Genomic DNA, 19,393 nt, shown 5'->3' on the forward strand with positions numbered 1-19,393 from the left:
AGTCCATAGGATGCAGAGAACAAAAACCCAACACTGGCTGGGTATGACTGATTCAGGTCTATATTATAACATCAAAGTTCAAAAACTTTGAATGTTATAATATCGAACCCAGTAGAGCGAACACTTGAAATAGCAAAGCTGCAGAACACTGAATACTTTCCTAGGGAAAGTATTCAGTGGGCCATTTCTGCAGCTTTGCTATTTCCTCAACTGTGGAGCGAACGTTACGGACCGGGTTAAGGTAAGTGTGCGAATGAAGGTGAGTGTGCAATTGGGCGTGGGTTAGGTGAGTTAGGGTTAGGGCATAAGTCAGGTAAATGTGAGATTGTGTGGACGTAAGGGTTAGGGTGGGGTAGGTGAGTTAGGGTTAGGGAGCGGGTAAGGTGAGTGTGCGATAGTTAGGGACCTTAGGTTAGGGTTGGGTTAAGGTAAGGGGGTAGCTAGTGGTGTATGTCTGGTTTAGTGTAGGGTTTCGTGAAGTGTATGTGTGTGGATTATTTATTTTGGTGTGCTTGAGTTGTGTGTATGTTTGTCGGAACAGCAAATTCTTTCCCTGGGAAAAAATAGCTATTCTGACTGCTCGGTTTTCTGGTGTTTCGATTGAATGGGGTCGATATTATAACATTCAATGTTTTTAGACTTTGATGTTATAATATAGACCCGACTTGATTCATTCTGTTATTTCCTTTGCAGGTTGTTCTGTGTACTTTAGGGTCCAAGCTGAGAACACAAACTTCATGGTCTTTTTCACCTGGCTTTCACACGTTTGGTACATTCCCATCCCATGCACTGCACATGGGTCAATGTGTTGACAATGTCATTAAACAACTGCAGTGTGCACCACTGATGCATTTTTCTGGTTTACCTATGTTAGATTGCATCACCAAATGATGAGTTACACTTTTTTCAATGTTTTAAAAACCTGAACTGTAAATTGAAACTGCACTAAAAACAAAAAAAGCCTTTTTTTACAGGGGCAAGCCCCCTTTCTCCCTCCACACCAGCATTTGTTAAATATACTAACCCCGGGATTCATGAAGCTCGGCGCAAGGCCGGTGTAAGGCTTGCGCCGGCAGTGCAGTGAATAATCGGCGTAGCAGCGCCATATGCATAGTAATGAGTGCGCGCCGCAACCACAGACACGTGCGGAGGGCACGTGAGCGAGCCCAAGTAGGATGCGGCCGTAGGCGTGGCCAAGCCGGCAGGCGATGAGCAACCTAAAGTGCTGACTTCCACAGGCCGCCTGCAATAGTAACCGCACCAGCAAGGGTCCATGGATAATGAAACGTACGCAGACTATGCAACATAGTACCCGTTCACACAAAACGGAGAACCAAACATTAACCCACGAAGTCCAAAGTGTACCCGTCCAAGGAACAAAGGATACGCGTAATACCGTGTCCGTCACGCAATGCACTGTCAGTGGGCATACCCAGTGAAGGTGTACCGCAGCATGTCAGCGCACCGCACCTACATAGAAGTAGCCACATGGGCATGGTCACCAGCAGTAGTGAGACTACACAGCCGGGTAGCCGTGTCGATATAACAACAAGAAGGAAACTAGATACCCTAAACACAGACAAACATGTGCATAGCAACATGTACTACACCCAGCAACGTGCCCGTGATACACATAGGACGGCGTATGCCTAAGCATAATATCCAGAAGCAGAACCCATGCATGCAAATGTAATATACAACAGCCCCGTCATAGCATGTAACCCGCACCCATGTACGACCGTGCACCCAACCCAGCTAGCAGCCTTGCGCAGCTACACACCTACACACAATGGGTATACCTGAAATGTAGTAAGAAGTATTGTCCTAGGCAGTGCCACGTGGGCAAATATGTACCCCATATGTTAACATCCCACCTCAGGTACAGATATCCAAATGGCCGCATGTGAATGTGTCGGCAGAATGTGTACATCCCGCATGTGGTATGGACCTGTCGAAACCCCATAGGCGTGCACACGCCACGGTGCCCATAACTGTGCACATCTGGACAAGGCAGTATGTTCAGCCACCGTACTGATGATTAGCTATGCAGACATGGCAAACACAACACATATGGTGGAACATCTGCCCACCAAGCAGGACGCCCCAACAGGGTGCTACAGGCACAGAAGGTGAAGGTGGGACATCACACGTTGAGAATAGCATTGCCGGACGGCCAAACACCCACGGCTAACGCAAAGGATGGAATAACATGTATATGCCTGGATGAATGGGTATGTCATAGCATGGGAAAAGGCCAAGCTATCCACCATAATAGCCATGTGTACCAGATACAAACAGCCAGTAACACGCAGTAGTAATGCAGGAAGGCATACACGACTCTGGGAATAGCACAGGACATATGGCACGTGCCAAGTGTCGATGCATGACACAAATGCCCAGGATGGGGCTCCCTGCAAAGAGGAACATGTGCCAACCCCACCCCCCACAGATATACAGGCAGTGAAAACACATCCCAGACACACACCAACACTACCGTCCATCCCACGATAGCAACGGAGGCTGGTCAAAGACCACCATGACGTGTGCACAAACAGGGACACGTGTAACCGTTGCCCTAACAACCCCCCCAGGCCAAAGAATAATAGTATGGACATATGCATGCAACGCTGTGAAGGATGTGTGGTAGTCCTCAGTATCACAGAGGTAGGTACACAGATACACTGTAATCAACCGTGACGTATGTGCACTGTAGACAGCATACCTGCAGGTAATACATAGTTCAATCATGTGCCACAGAAATATACACATATGAATGAGGATAGGGGATAGACAAGTGTGAATGGGACAAACTATGAACATAGGTTCATAGGTCCATAGGTACATAGTAGGCTATCTACCCAAGGGCAGCCATAACCCTAGGCCATAGTTATGTTTCCTTTGCCAACCCTCCAGTCTGGAGATGAAATGCCTATTATATTGCTGTACCTCTGTCAAGCAGTGACAATGATGTAATCCCTGGGGTATATCTGCAATCTCCCATCCATTGGTCAAGATCCCCCTCGAACAAGGCCAGCAAGGTTCTCTGCCTCACATGTACTGGGATGTTGTTCCACGGCATAGTGAGTGTCTGGGTGATGTATCTGTCCCTCCAACACATTCTATTAATGACCATGTCAAGGTTCACGTCACCTGCCCCTGTGGTTCTGAGGGATGTAGATCCATTAGGTGAAGCATAGTCATCAAATATGGGTCGACATGGCCTCGTATGTCAGGCACAGGTCACCACTGAACAAGTGGTATGTGACTGAATGGAGCAGGAGTCCCTACAGTTGGGCAGCATAACACAAATACCTGACACCCTGCATCCATCTGATGATGAACCTATGGGGCCTTCCCAGCTGCTGCAGGTGTCGGGTCAGATACCTTCCGAACGGGGCAATGTACTCAATCATAGGTCTAATGAGTAATGAGTACAAGGAGACGATGACCTACCCTGATCTAGATGTGAATCCCTGCACGATCAGGTGGGCAATGTAGAAGTTCTACTGAACCACGTTAGCAACGTGTGTGTCGAACGAATGGTGACTGACAACCTGGGTCCCTAGATCCCTGGTAATTCCCTCTGTGCTCAGTGGACTGCCACCCATATGGCGGCTAGGGGTGACCTTGTTCTTCCCGATGGGTATGACTATGCATTACCCGGCATTTAGCTGTAGGCCATGTCCCTGGCAGCAGATATCCATATCTGTGAGGCCCCTTTGAAGGATATCTGTGTCAGATGTCCGTCCCACTATGGCACCCAGTTCGCAGTCATCTGCAAACAATGTCAGCCATAACCCCCCTGTGTTTGCTTGTACCTTGGAAATGTAGATGCAGAAAAAAAGTGGACCCAGGAAAGAGCCCCGTGGGACACCGCCTGTGACTGGCAGTGAGTCTGACATGGTGCCAGCAACTATGACCGTGTGGGTTGTGTCACCTAGCCAGTTTGCAACCCATCCTGTGATGTACGGGTTCACATCCAAGCCGATGGGTTTATCAATGATACCCGAGGGGGGTATTGTGTTGAAGGCCTTTGTCAGGTCGAGGTAGGCTGTATGGACTGCCTGACCCTCATCAATGGCCTCGGTGACTGTTCCTAAAACATCAACCAAGTGTTAAACGCATGATCTGCCCTTGACCAAGCCAAACTGGGTTGGATGCAAAGTATGCAGGTCCCCTATGTCGTCATCTATGAGCTCCAGTATGATCCTTCCACATGTGTTTGCAGATAAGGCTTCTCAAGCTAATGGGATGGTAATAACCAGGGTCAGTGGAGGCACTGCTCCTGTGAAGTGGGACTACAGTCGCCGCGCGCCACAACTTGGGTACGTTACCTGAGGTGAGGCTAAGATTAAACAGCTGTCCTAACTGTGGGTCTAATTCCTCAATGAGATCACGGAGTACACAGCCGGGACACCATCTGGTCCCATGGATGCTGTGTTCACTACCTTGGAGAGAGCATGTACCACCTGTGCGTTACAGAACATTTGGGGGCCACAATCTTCTGGTACAGACATCTATCCATGTGGGGGGGGGAGGGGGTGGAGATGTCTCCACCGAACCTGTCAACCAGTATGCTGGCAATGTGTGTATGTTCAGTAAACCTCACATCATTGTGAACCCAGTCAGAGCATATCTGTGAGTTTCCTCCCAGGTGTCCAACATAGCTAAAGAAGGCTGTATGATTGTCTGTTGAGTCCTTGGTGATATATCTGTGGGACCTGCCCCGGATGATGTCATGAGAGCTTGTAGTTCTTCACATATAATGAGCAAGGGTGTCATACCTCACAAGGAGTCTGCTCTGTCTTGTAGTAGCTACCTCCTCTCATTGTAGAGCTTGTGTATGGCTGGGGTACACCACACTGGATGCTTGGCATTGGTACAAAGACCCACAGTTGGGTAATTGATTGCCTGAACCATGCAGTCCTGTAGGTGCTGGTAGAAGGCATATGTAAGTGATGCAGTGGCTTGAGTAATGTTCACCACTGGCTCAGGGGCCTTAAAGGAGGCCACACTAGTGTTTAGAAATGTGAAGTTGGCTTATGAGAAAGCCATATGTATGGTAACCGGCAACACCCACAGCATTGTATGACAATAGCAGAAGCTATTGTCCAAATAACATAGTATTAACTTCATTATTAAAATACATAATAGTATTTATTTAGTTATATGTTACTGCTAATTACACTTGAAAATGCCCGGTAAGACCGGGCGAAAGTGCTCGTGATCTACCTGTTATGGTGGTGTCATTCTGACAATAAAGTGGCGATACTTCCCTATTGGGACTTCTGGGGATTATTTAAAGCAGTTGTTAACCTGCATCTTTGGATGTACACCATTTGGTTTCAGTTTTGAAAAACCTGGTTTTCGTAGCACTACATAATACGGGTAGTCAAATAGACATCTGCGATTGGGGAACATACAGCAGCAGTCAAAACCACTGGCCACATGGACACAGTCCAACAAGTTCTACACTTTACATATGCACACTGGTGTCCATTGTAGGACCCAAAAATTGATCCGTACAGAATTCCATCCAGCCGTTACCGTTCTACCAGAAGACGCGACAGCCGTGAGTACGGCTCAGCTGGACATATGCACCACCAGCGTGTTTAAGGTTGATGACAAGTGTCCATGAAATGCAGGACATATGAACAGAAATCCCCAGATTGTCGAGTCCATAGAAGTGCGTCCACATCCCAGTCCCGCACACATGAAGGATGTGTAATGGGTACCGTCAAGGGTTGCGGCCATGGGATCCTGGGTATGCAGAAATGTGGCTCTGTTTTGTTTGGCGGAAAATCCGTTGTCCCGCCCCGTGGGAGGGATGTGGGTATAGCACATGCCTTACTCCCCACTAATAATGCAAAGCATCCACCGGATAATGCTAAATGCAGGTGTGAAATGTGTACAGCCCTATACCAGTGTCCAGTAGGCAATTCCCATGGATGGACAAGCGTACGACCAAGATGGCATCCATAACTGCAGACCTGGTGGAATTACACAGCTGCAGTCAGGCATAACACAGGAAATACAGATAGGGACTACAGTACACACTCCCCATACAAGGTTAGACTGCAGTGCGAATACCGGCGTACACAGCACCCACTCTGCCAGCAAGAAAATGGGGATCACACGCTACCATACTGTGGAACAAATGGGCGACCTGTGGAACACATATTAATGGCACACCAACAACGTCAACTAGGAAGGTCAGTCAAAACCACCGGCCAGATGGACACAGTCCAACAAGTTCTACACTTTACACATGCACATTGGTGTCCATTGTAGGACCCAAAAATTGATTACTATGGAATATCATACAGCTGTTATCGTTCTACCAGAAGAAGCGACAGCCGTGACTACGGCACAGCTAGACATATGCACCACCAGCGTGTTTAAGGTTGATGACATGTGTCCATGAAATGCAGGACATATGGACAGAAATCCCCAGAGTCCCGAGTCCATAGAAGTGCGTCCACATCCCAGTCCCGCACACATGAAGGATGTGTAATGGGTACCGTCGAGGGTTGCAGCCATGGGATCCTGGGTATGCAGAAATGGGGCTCGGTGTTGTTTGGCAGATAATCCGTTGTCCCGCCCCGTGGGAGGGATGTGGGTGTAGCACATGCCTTACTCACCACAAATAACGCAAAGCATCCACCGGATAATGCTAAATGCAGGTGTGGAATGTGTATACAGATAGGGACTACAGTAGACACACCCCATACAAAGTCAGACCGCCGTGCGAATACCGGCATACACAGCACCCACTCTGCCAGCAAGAAAATGGGGATCACACGCTACCATACTGCGGAACAAATGGGCGACCTGTGGAACACATATTGATGGAACACCAACAACGTCAACTAGGAAGGTCATAGGATGGTTAAACTATGGCGTTCCCAATTATAAAGAACATCCTTCAATGAATTAGTAGGATCTACATGTTTTGGTGGTGTTAGTTATGACAATACAGTGGCGGATATTTCCCATTGGGGCCTCTGAGGTTTATTTAAACCAGTTGCTAACCTGCATCATCGGATTTACACCATGTGGGTTCATTTCAGAAAAAATGGTTTTCGTAGCACTACATAATATGTGTAGTCAAACAGTCATCCGCGATTGGGGAACATACAGCAGCAGTCAAACCCACTGGCCAGATGGACACAGTCCAACAAGTTCTACACTTTACATATGCACATCGGTGTCCATTGTAGGACCCCAAAAATTGATCCGTACACCACATCTACCAGCTGCGATCGAGCGACCTAGAAGGAGTGAACAGCCGTGACTACGGCACAGCTAGACATATGCACCACCAGCGTGTTTAAGGTTGATGACAAGTGTCCATGAAATGCAGGACATATGAACAGAAATCCCCAGATTGTCGAGTCCATAGAAGTGCATCCACATCCCAGTCCCGCACACATGAAGGATGTGTAATGGGTACCGTCGAGGGTTGCAGCCATGGGATCCTGGGTATGCAGAAATGGGGCTCGGTGTTGTTTGGCAGATAATCCGTTGTCCTGTCCCGTGGGAGGGATGTGGGTATAGCACATGCCTTACTCCCCACCAATAATGCAAAGCATCCACCGGAGAATGCTAAATGCAGCTGTGAAATGAGTACAGCCCTATACCAGTGTCCAGTAGGCAGTTCCCATGGATGGACAAACGTACGACCAAGATGGCACCCATAACTGCAAAGCTGGTGGAATTACACAGCTGCAGTAAGGCATAACACAGGAAATACACATAGGGACTACAGTACACACTCCCCATACAAAGTCAGACCAATGTGCGGATACCGGCGTACACAGCACTCAATCTGCCAGCAAGAAAATGGGGATCACTCGCGTCCATACTGCGGAACAAATGGGCGACCTGCGGAATACATACTAATGGCACACCAACAACGTCAACAAGGAAGGTCATAGTAAACTATGGCGTACCCACTTATAAAGAACATCCTTCAATGAATTAATAGGATCTACATGTTTTGGTGGTGTTAATCTGACAAGACAGTGGCGGATATTTCCTATTGAGACTACTGAGGATTAGTTAAAGCAGTTGCTAACCTGCATCATTACATTAACACCATTTGGGTTCATTTTAGAATAACCTGGTTTTCGTAGCACTACATAATATGGGTAGTCAAACAGACATCCGCGATTGGGGAACATACAGCAGCAGTCAAAACCACTGGCCAGATGGACACAGTCCAACAAGGTCTACACTTTACATATGCACATTGGTGTCCATTGTAGGACCCAAAAATTGATCCTTACGGAATACCATTCAGCTGCTATTGTACTACCAGAAGAAGCGATAGCTGTGACTATGGCACAGCTAGACATATGCACCACCAGTGTGTTTAAGGTTGATGACAAGTGTCCATGAAATGCAGGACATATGAACAGAAATCCCCAGATTGTCGAGTCCATAGACGTGCGTCCACATCCCATTCCTGCACACATGAAGGATGTGTAATGGGTACCGTCGAGGGTTGCAGCCATGGGATCCTGGGTATGCAGAAATGGGGCTCGGTGTTGTTTGGCAGATAATCCGTTGTCCCGCCCCGTGGGAGGGATGTGGGTATAGCACATGCCTTACTCCCCACCAATAATGCAAAGCATCCACCGGAGAATGCTAAATGCAGCTGTGAAATGTGTACAGCCCTATACCAGTGTCCAGTAGGCAATTCCCATGGATGGACAACAAGATGGCACCCATAACTGCAAACCTGGTGGAATTACACAGCTGCAGTAAGGCATAACACAGGAAATACAGATAGGGACTACAGTACACACTCCCCATACAAAGCCAGACCGCCATGCAAATACCGGCGTACACAGCACTCTATCTGCCAGCACCAAAACGGGGATCACTCGCTGCCATACTGCGGAACAAATGGGCGACCTGCGGAACACATACTAATGGCACACCAACAACGTCAACTAGGAAGGTCATAGGATGGTTAAACTATGGCGTTCCCACCTATAAAGAACATCCTTCAATGAATTAATAGGATCTACATGTTATGGTGGTGTTATTTTGACAATACAGTGGCGGATATTTCCTATTGTGACTTCTGAGGATTATGTAAAGCAGTAGCTAACCTGCATCTTTGGATGTACACCATTTGGTTTCAGGATTGAAAAACCTGGATGTCGTAGCACTACATAATATGGGTAGTCAAACAGACATCCGCGATTGGGGAACATACAGCAGCAGTCAAAACCACTGGCCAGATGGACACAGTCCAACAAGTTCTACACTTTACATATGCACATTGGTGTCCATTGTAGGACCCAAAAATTTAACCCTATGCAATAGATACAAGATGGAGCGAGTGACGCTGAAGGAGTAACAGCCGTGACTACGGCACAGCTAGACATATGCACCACCAGCGTGTTTAAGGTTGATGACAAGTGTCCATGAAATGCAGGACATATGAGCAGAAATACCCAGATGGTCGATTCCATAGAAGTGCGTCCACATCCCAGTCCCGCACACATGAAGGATGTGTAATGGGTACCGTCGAGGGCTGCAGCCATGGGATCGTGGGTATGCAGAAATGGGGCTCGGTGTTGTTTGGCAGATAATCCATTGTCCCGCCCCGTGGGAGGGATGTGGGTATAGCACATGCCTTACTCCCCACCAATAATGCAAATCATCCACCGGAGAATGCTAAATGCAGCTGTGAAATGAGTACAGCCCTATACCAGTGTCCAGTAGGCAATTCCCATGGATGGACAAACGTACGACCAAGATGGCACCCATAACTGCAAACCTGGTGGAATTACACAGCTGCAGTAAGGCATAACACAGGAAATACAGATAGGGACTACAGTACACACTCCCCATACAAAGTCAGACCGCCGTGCGAATACCGGTGTACACAGCACTCAATCTGCCAGCAAGAAAATGGGGATCACTCGCTACCATACTTCGGAACAAATGGGCGACCTGCGGAACACATACTAATGGCACACCAACAACGTCAACTAGGAAGGTCATAGGATCTTTAAACTATGGCATTCACACTTATAAAGAACATCCTTCAATGAATTAATAGGATCTACATGTTTTGGTTGTGTTATTTTGACAATACAGTGTCGGAAATTTCCTAATGGGACATCTGAGGATTAGTTAAAGCATTTGTTAGCCTGCATCATTGGATTTACACCATTTGGGTTCAGTTTAGAAAAACCTGGTTAACGTAGCACTACATAATATGGGTAGTCAAACAGACATCCGCGATTGGGAACATACAGCAGCAGTCAAACCCACTGGCCAGATGGACACAGTCCAACAAGTTCTACACTTTACATATGCACATTGGTGTCCATTGTAGGACCCAAAAATTCATCCGTACGCAATGTCAACCAGCTGCGATCGAGACCCAGAAGAACTGACAGCCGTGACTACGGCACAGCCAGACATATGCACCACCAGCGTGTTCAAGGTTGATGACAACTGTCCATGAAATGCAGGACATATGAACAGAAATCCCCAGATTGTAGAGTCCATAGAAGTGCGTCCACATCCCATTCCCGCACACATGACGGATGTGTAATGGGTACCGTCGAGGGTTGCAGCCATGGGATCCTGGGTATGCAGAAATGGGGCTCGGTGTTGTTTGGCAGATAATCCGTTGTCCCACACCGTGGGAGGGATGTGGGAGTAGCACATGCCTTACTCCCCACTAATTGTGCAAAGCATCCACCGGATAATGCTAAATGCAGGTGTGAAATGTGTACTGCCCTATACCAGTGTCCAGTAGGCAATTGCCATGGATGGACAAGCGTACGACCAAGATGGCACCCATAACTGCAAACCTGGTGGAATCACACAGCTGCAGTGAGGCATAACACAGGAAATACAGATAGGGACTACAGTAGACACTCCCCATACAAAGTCAGACCGCCGTGCGAATACCGGCGTACACAGCACTCAATCTGCCAGCACCAAAATGGGGATCACTCGCTTCCATACCGCGGAACAAATGGGTGACCTGTGGAACACATAACAATGGCGCAATAACAACGTCAGCTAAGAAGGTCATAGGATGGTCAAACTATGGTGTTCCCACTTATGAAGAACATCCTTCAGTGAATTAATAGGATTAATGTCAATTGACCATGGAATACACCTAATCAACATCAAAGAACTGCTGGCACCTTATGGCACACAATCCAAAACACACATAGGGAGATGAAACAGTCAACGTAGACATTGTCCAGGACAGGTCACAAATGGTATACAAAGGTTCCTTCATAGACATGTAAGCGCTTTCACCCGTAGGCTCCGTCAGACTTACACATAACATAAAAGCATCCAGGCTTTAAATATCCCCTTACACTTTCATTGGTTAATTTCTCAGCAAACAATGAACATGTAACCACAGCATATAAAGCACAGACGCAATGTTAACTACACACACATATATTAACATCTCCAAGAACATCCTATTAACACATGTATTATATGATATTGTACTATGCCTAATACTCATCAATCAAAGATCTAACAATATATATAGAAGATATGCATATCATATCAATGTAATACAGTGGTACACAACTGAAAGAGTGGACTAATGTGTGTTAACTGTATATCTGTACCTAAACTACATTCCTGTTACGGGGGTTTAAGCCACCTGCTTCTCAAAAGAGGCTTCATCAGTGTTTCATCAGTCAGCCCTGGTGTGTGGTCAACCCTCCACCTAATAATCCATCTAAATCTGCATTCTAAAGCATAGTTGATGAGGTCCCCCCTCTGGTATTATAACCTAGCCTTCGTAAAACACTGAATGTAGATGTATGCCTTGTGATGTGCTCATAGCCGGCCGTAGGCATACGCCAATCCTGCGGCTGTCTAGGGAGCCGCACTAGTAGGGCCACCTGTCTAGTAGGTATGTCATGTAGGTATACCAGGATGGGGGCACCATGTGTTGTGGTGGTGGGCACCATGGAGCCCTATAGCCTAGGGCAGCGGTCGATCTAAGGCCGCTGCCGTAGGAGGGGTAGTACGGTCTGCAGGTATGTGCAGAAGTGCACATGAAACAGCGGTCCACAAGGATTACCCATAGTGGCGACACCTGCACAGATGGCTATAGCGGGACACACACACGACCATGCATACAGCACAGTTAGACATACACACACCATAAATAGGCAATTACACACAAGGTTTATGGCGGTACGGGTACAGTGTCAGTACAGCAAGGATAGCTGTCTGCCACGATATCCAGCAGATGTCTCTAGGGTGTTCTGGAATACGGACGTTGCATGGACAATGAGTGGATATGCATCGCACCACAGTTCTATGTGTCAGCCGTGCAAATATGCGATACATGGGACAGACAGCTGTCCATGCAAGAGCAGCGCTATGGGCACAACATAGGTATGTAGATATACAACGACAGAGATACAGACGGACACATGTGGCAAGCCCGTGAGTGTAACGTACACAGCACCACCCCACCACACCATAGCAGGGTGCACGTGGAGAACACGCTACGGAGGTCGCCAACCACAGCAGGCACACAGGCAGTCCACGAGCTGCATCTCACCATCCACAAACACAGGGATGGCGGCAGGATATGAGTGTTCTGTGGAAACTCTAAAGCCATACCCTATGAACCCATGCAGCTGGGAGCATAGACACACACACACATGTGGCAGGCATGGTGATTGACCACACCCCCACATACCCAAACGCACAACAGTATGACACAGGTATGGAACGCGCTACGTGGACCACCGAACACAGCACCGTCAGAGGCACATGTCCAGGTGGGTGACAACATCCGTAAAGGAATAGCCGCCGATAGCCAAGGTATGTGTTGCCAAGCGTCTAAAATAAGTACACTCTACTAGGGAAGCTGTGAACACACACACCCCACACACACACGGGGAAGGGCCGGGAGTCGAACTTACGCCTACCTACATGAACTCACTACAGCATGATGCATTTACAAAACGCGCTACTGAGATTGCTGAGCACAGCGCTGTCAGAGGCATACTTCTAGGCGGGTGACATCACCCGTAAGGGAATAGCTGACAATAGCCAAGGTATGTGTTAAGCGGCGTCTAAAGCATGTTCATCTGCAGAGGCAGCTGGAAACACACACACACACAGGGAAGGGCCGAGAGTCGAACCTACGCCTACCTACATGAACTCACTACAGCATGATGCATTTACAGAACGGGCTAATGAGATTACTGAGCACAGCACTGTCAGAGGCATACTTCTAGGCGGATGACATCACCCGTAAGGGAATAGCTGACAATAGCCAAGGTATGTGTTGCGAAGCGTCTAAAAGCATGTTCATCTGCAGAGGCAGCTGGAAACACACACACACACACAGGGAAGGGCCGAGAGTCGAACCTACGCCTACCTACATGAACTCACTACAGCATGATGCATTTACAGAACGCGCTACCGAGATTACTGAGCACAGCGCTGTCAGAGGCATACTTCTAGGTGGGTGACATCACCCGTAAGGGAATAGCTGACAATAGCCAAGGTATGTGTTGCGCATCTAAAAGCATGTTCATCTGCAGAGGCAGCTGGAAACACACACACACACACACACAGGGAAGGGCCAAGAGTCGAACCTACGCCTACCTACATGAACTCACTACAGCATGATGCATTTACAGAACGCGCTACCGAGATTACTGAGCACAGCGCTGTCAGAGGCATACTTCTAGGCGGGTGACATCACCCGTAAGGGAATAGCTGACAATAGCCAAGGCATGTGTTGCGAAGCATCTAAAAGCATGTTCATCTGCAGAGGCAGCTGGAAACACATACACACACACACACACACACAGGGAAGGGCCGAGAGTCGAACCTATGCCTACCTACATGAACTCACTACAGCATGATGCATTTACAGAACACGCTACCGAGATTACTGAGCACAGCGCTGTCAGAGGCATACTTCTAGGCGGGTGACATCACCCGTAAGGGAATAGCTGACAATAGCCAAGGTATGTGTTGCGAAGCGTCTAAAAGCATGTTCATCTGCAGAGGCAGCTGGAAACACACACACACACACACACACAGGGAAGGGCCGAGAGTCGAACCTACGCCTACCTACATGAACTCACTACAGCATGATGCATTTACAGAACGCGCTACCGAGATTACTGAGCACAGCGCTGTCAGAGGCATACTTCTAGGCGGGTGACATCACCCGTAAGGGAATAGCTGACAATAGCCAAGGTATGTGTTGCGAAGCATTTAAAAGCATGTTCATCTGCAGAGGCAGCTGGAAACACACACACACACACACACACACACACACAGGGAAGGGCCGGGAGTCAAACCTACGCCTACCTACATGAACTCACTACAGCATGATGCATTTACAGAACGCGCTACCGAGATTACTGAGCACAGCACTGTCAGGAGGCATACCCCTAGGTGGGTGGTATCATCTGCAGAGGCAAGGCGGCCGATAGGGAATGAAGACAGAGTGCGCAGTCACACAGCTTGTTACCATCCCAAGGTGGCCGTACAGTAACACGGTAGTGCTGCAGTCGGGAATACCAACTAACTACGGAGCAGCACATCACGACATGAATACGGGATGCACCCCATCCAGTATACCCTATGAGAGGGCCTCCGCATGCAGGATGTAGGCAGCCATTGTGGCATAACAGCCACATATGAGTCACCTGGATGGTCACCATGGCTATGCAGGATGTCATTGGCCATGGCTACACGCCTAGTAGCAGACATCGGTGCCGACTGTAGTGTGTACCCCCGAATGGTGTACTGGCCATGCCTCTCACACCTAGCGGTTGCGAAGGGGAGACAGACATGCTCACGGGGTATCAACGCAGACGGCCGTGGTGTGCACTGTACTGTGTGTCCATCTACACAGCTGCTTACTGGGCATGCTCAGACACTTAGAATCGGCACAGTGCAGACATGCATACACATGGGGCGACGGCATGGGAGGCAGAATGTGGACCATCGTGTGTGTCCACCCACACAACAGCAACCCGGCCATGCCACAGACGTGGCAGTTGCAAAGGGGAAACAGGCATGCACACGGGGTATCAATGCAGATGGGCGCGGTGTGCACTGTACTGTGTGTCCATCTACACAGCTGCTTACTGGGCATGCTCAGACACTTAGAATCGGCACAGTGCAGACATGCATACACATGGGGCGACGGCATGGGAGGCAGAATGTGGACCGTCGTGTGTGTCCACCCACACAACAGCAACCCGGCCATGCCACAGACGTGGCAGTTGCGAAGGGGAAACAGGCATGCACACGGGGTATCAATGCAGACGGGCATGGTGTGCACTGTACTGTGTGTCCATCTACACAGCTGCTTACTGGGCATGCTCAGACACTTAGAATCGGCACAGTGCAGACATGCATACACATGGGGCGACGGCATGGGAGGCAGAATGTGGACCGTCGTGTGTCCACCCACACAACAGCAACCCGCCATGCTCACACACGTAGTATGTGCTACGCCGTCCGCATGCAGACGGAGTGCACACACCGCAAGTCACGGCCAGGTAAACCCGCACACGCACAGGGTGGACACACATGCAGTCACACGCATACACACAGATGACAGCACAGGCGCCACGGGTGCAGGCTGAACATGTACATACCGTAGTGAACACTGTAGCTGCTATGCCAGCACCATATCATCGGTGCAGCAGTATGCCTCACGGTCCAGCAACTACATGTGACATATGTCCAGAAGACTATGTGGCGTGTACGTCCGTCGCAGAGTACACATGTACTATCAATGATCCCACAGGTGTGATGTAGTCCACCCGCATCGGTATACACGGACAGGCGTGCTCCACACATACCATGGGCCTGACACAGGTATGACACATGACTGCAGCTGTACCACAGTGAAACAATGTCCGGATATGTCACATATGTGATTTCCTGGCTGTGTGCATGGACTGCACGCAGGACACATACGAAGCCTATGATGTACCACATGCATAACACAGGCGTACGCGGTAATACACACACGAAGGGAAGGCGGACACATGTCTGTGGTATGCACCCCCTACAGGGTGTAGCGGTGTTCACTGGGACACATACCCTTGTACAGTTTGCCTGTGACAGCTGTGATACCATACCACAGTCCATGTTCCATGTATGTTGACACACATGTCACAACGTAGCAATGCATACACACATGGCACACATGGATACATGTGACACGTGTATTGTGTATGGTGCAGCCGTGCAGGAGCGGTGTCCGGTGTCCGTAACACAGTTGCAACCCCCTCCCACATGCATACCATCATGGGGCTGTCATATGGTGGCATAGTAACAGCACGCATGGCAGTCTGTGTGTACACCATTTGTTTAAACACCTGTCCACATGCATGTGTGCAGGTGCTGGTCACAGGTGTGTCACACACCATCCTACCCTGCCATGTGCATACAGTCTGCTATGTCGCCTTTACATGACAGCGCTGCCATGATGCATACCCATTGGCCATGCGTGATCGACCATATGTCACATTGCCACTGTAACCCCTACCACCTCCCAAGTGCAGATATTGGCACAGCTGCCAGATACAGTGGTAGTACGCAGGATGCACCACATACCGCTGCACGCCTGCACAAATCCCATGTAGCGGGTGTGGCATTCCTAGCACCAACATGTGTGCAGGAATGTGTGCCCATGTATGCCACAGATCAGGGGGACTATGTGCCATGTGCCACACATCACTGTACACTATGGTAGAGATCTGTACCTACCTCAGTGTGGGGTGCATTGATGTGGATGGTGTAGTACATGCAACACGTCATCCCTCCGTGTAGACATGTGTGGCCACCACCATGTCAGTGTGTCAACATGTGTGTATGTCTGCTGCCTGTTGAGAGGGTGTATGCAGATAAAGTGTTGTGACTGGACACTGACCACACAGGGTGACCATCCCGTACTGGTGCTGCATTGTACAGCCCTGTCATTGCCATACCTGTGAGCCTTAATGGCCACCTGTGCAAGACCACCCCCTGACATGGCGTCGGTGCATTGTCTTGTGAGGGTGCTGACCACACAGACAGGTGTCCCCATCTGCACACAATGGTGTGTGTGCCATAGAGGTGTACGCACCACGAATGCGGGCATATTCCTGTACCGGTACAGCATCTGACTGTCGAACACCGTGCACCACAGCTGACAGGTGACACCTGCGGTCAGTAGCCAGCACACTGCGTATGACACCTGCAGAATGTCACCATACCTGTACTGTGTCATGCCATGTATGTGATGTCTCTGTCCACCGTAGAATGTGGCACCGACCACAGGCGTCAGGTGCAGTATATGTGTGGACAGGTGCGTCATGTACCGTGTAAGCAACGTTACACTGTATCCGGCTCCGTGCTCCGCAGGTTTATGTGTATAAACTCTCTTCTTGCAATCCCGACTGTCTGTTCTCTATATCACAAAAGCTCTGCACCTGCTCCCATAGTATTCCTACATAGGTAAAGTACATGTATACTAAATGGAGTACTACACTGGCCTAGAATCCCCTTGTGTACCCACTTCCCTATAGGTGCCTTCTGACCCGGTTACACAGCAAATGCATTCACGTTCTCTGGCATGTGTTACAGGTGCCTCATGGACACGGACAAGCCGCACCTCCCCCAATGAACATAATACATGTGACAGACACAACTATATAGCCAGACAGGGGGCTGTGCTCTCTCAAACCATGACCGGCAAGACCACGCGGGAGGGAAAGGACACCATGCACACCACATACCCAGTGTCACATGTGACTATCGCAAATGCTAATCAAACACATGAACACACTAAGACATACCTGGAGGCACTGTTAAGGCATGTCACGAACCTAACGAGCCCTCTGAAGCAGACACACAAGCAACTGCCTCCACAGGACATAGGATATGCAACACATAGTTCTCAACGTCAGTGTGCTAAACTGTCAGAGCCCCAAAGGCAACACACACACTGCCAGACACACCTGTAATGGGTGATGCCACTGTCAGACACGCCGACGTCCCACCCACCAGACTGAACAAGGGAATGATCACAGTAGGCTGCCTGCCGGGCGCTGGAATACGCCACATAACACACGCACTCAGGTCACTCCGCAGCATGTACAGGTATGACGCGGTCATTGCCCATGCTGGTGTCAACGACTGGAGACATACCACCCTGGGATACATTAAAGGAGACATAGAGGGCCACTCAGATTGTGTAGGTCAGGCCGGCATGTCCCTGACCCTGGGCAGTATCCCACCCTCATCAAGTATGATACCACTATACTGGCTCAAAGTGGTCACCCTTGATAATGTGCCTGGTTACCGGTGTCAGTCTGAGGGGATCCAGATTCCTCATACCTGGGATGACATGCTTGGCACACCACGCCCCTTCGCATGGTATGGCTCGCACCTGTCGCTCCTGGTCTTCAAGGGTTTGGCGAAGGCACCTGCCACCCCCACAGTGCTCACTGCAGGCACGGCTGGAATGATAAACCTACCACCCTACACTACAAACCTGGAGAACACACAGGATAATACTGCTCACTGCCAGTGGTCTACGGCCAAGCAGCACACCCTCAAATGCCCTCCTCAGTATGGAGGACATCGATGTCAGTGCTGTGACTGAAACATTGATCAGGGCTGCTGAGAGCACCCCAGCACTATCGGGTCATACCCCATATCACGCGTTCAGGACCATAACCCGGACCTAACACAGAAGGAGGGGGAGTCTCCATTTCCATGAAGGATACACACACCTCCATGTTGGCAGAGATGCACGTAGCAGCGGGAATATCCAGGTGCAATTAACCATGGGTAGGACTGCCCTACAGTTTGTTGCATGCTACAGACCACCCTCCCAAACCCAGGATACCTGCACAGCCTTCCTGAAGACACTGGTGAGTGTGAATGCTCTCACAACACCGTCATATTGGGTGACATCAACCACCCATACATAGACCGGGAACATTACCCAGGACACAACACCCTACACCAAAGGTCCCAGGTGTTCATACACCTGAATGCTGTGGAACAACCATGCACCATACCCACAAGGGGGGGACGTATACTAGTTCTGATCATCACACATGGGGACGATATGCTCCACACAGGATGTACATCCCTCAATGGTGATGTCAGACCGTATAGTGAACCCACTGGAGATCTGCATCCTGCACCCAACACTGGCATGGGAGACCACAGTGATGACCTCTCCACAGTGAACCACACACGTCATACGACTGGTGTGGTACCCTACAAGGCCTCCATGCCAGTGGTAAACACAGGCCACACTGCTGAAACCCTTACAAATGTCTTCTATGAGCACCCCCAGGAATGTCTGCACCAAGCGATCCTGATAACATCAGGA

Source organism: Protopterus annectens, chromosome 5.part0, assembly GCF_019279795.1.
Source record: "Protopterus annectens isolate FY-2018-M chromosome 5.part0, PAN1.0, whole genome shotgun sequence".
Classification (NCBI taxonomy): domain Eukaryota; kingdom Metazoa; phylum Chordata; order Ceratodontiformes; family Protopteridae; genus Protopterus; species Protopterus annectens.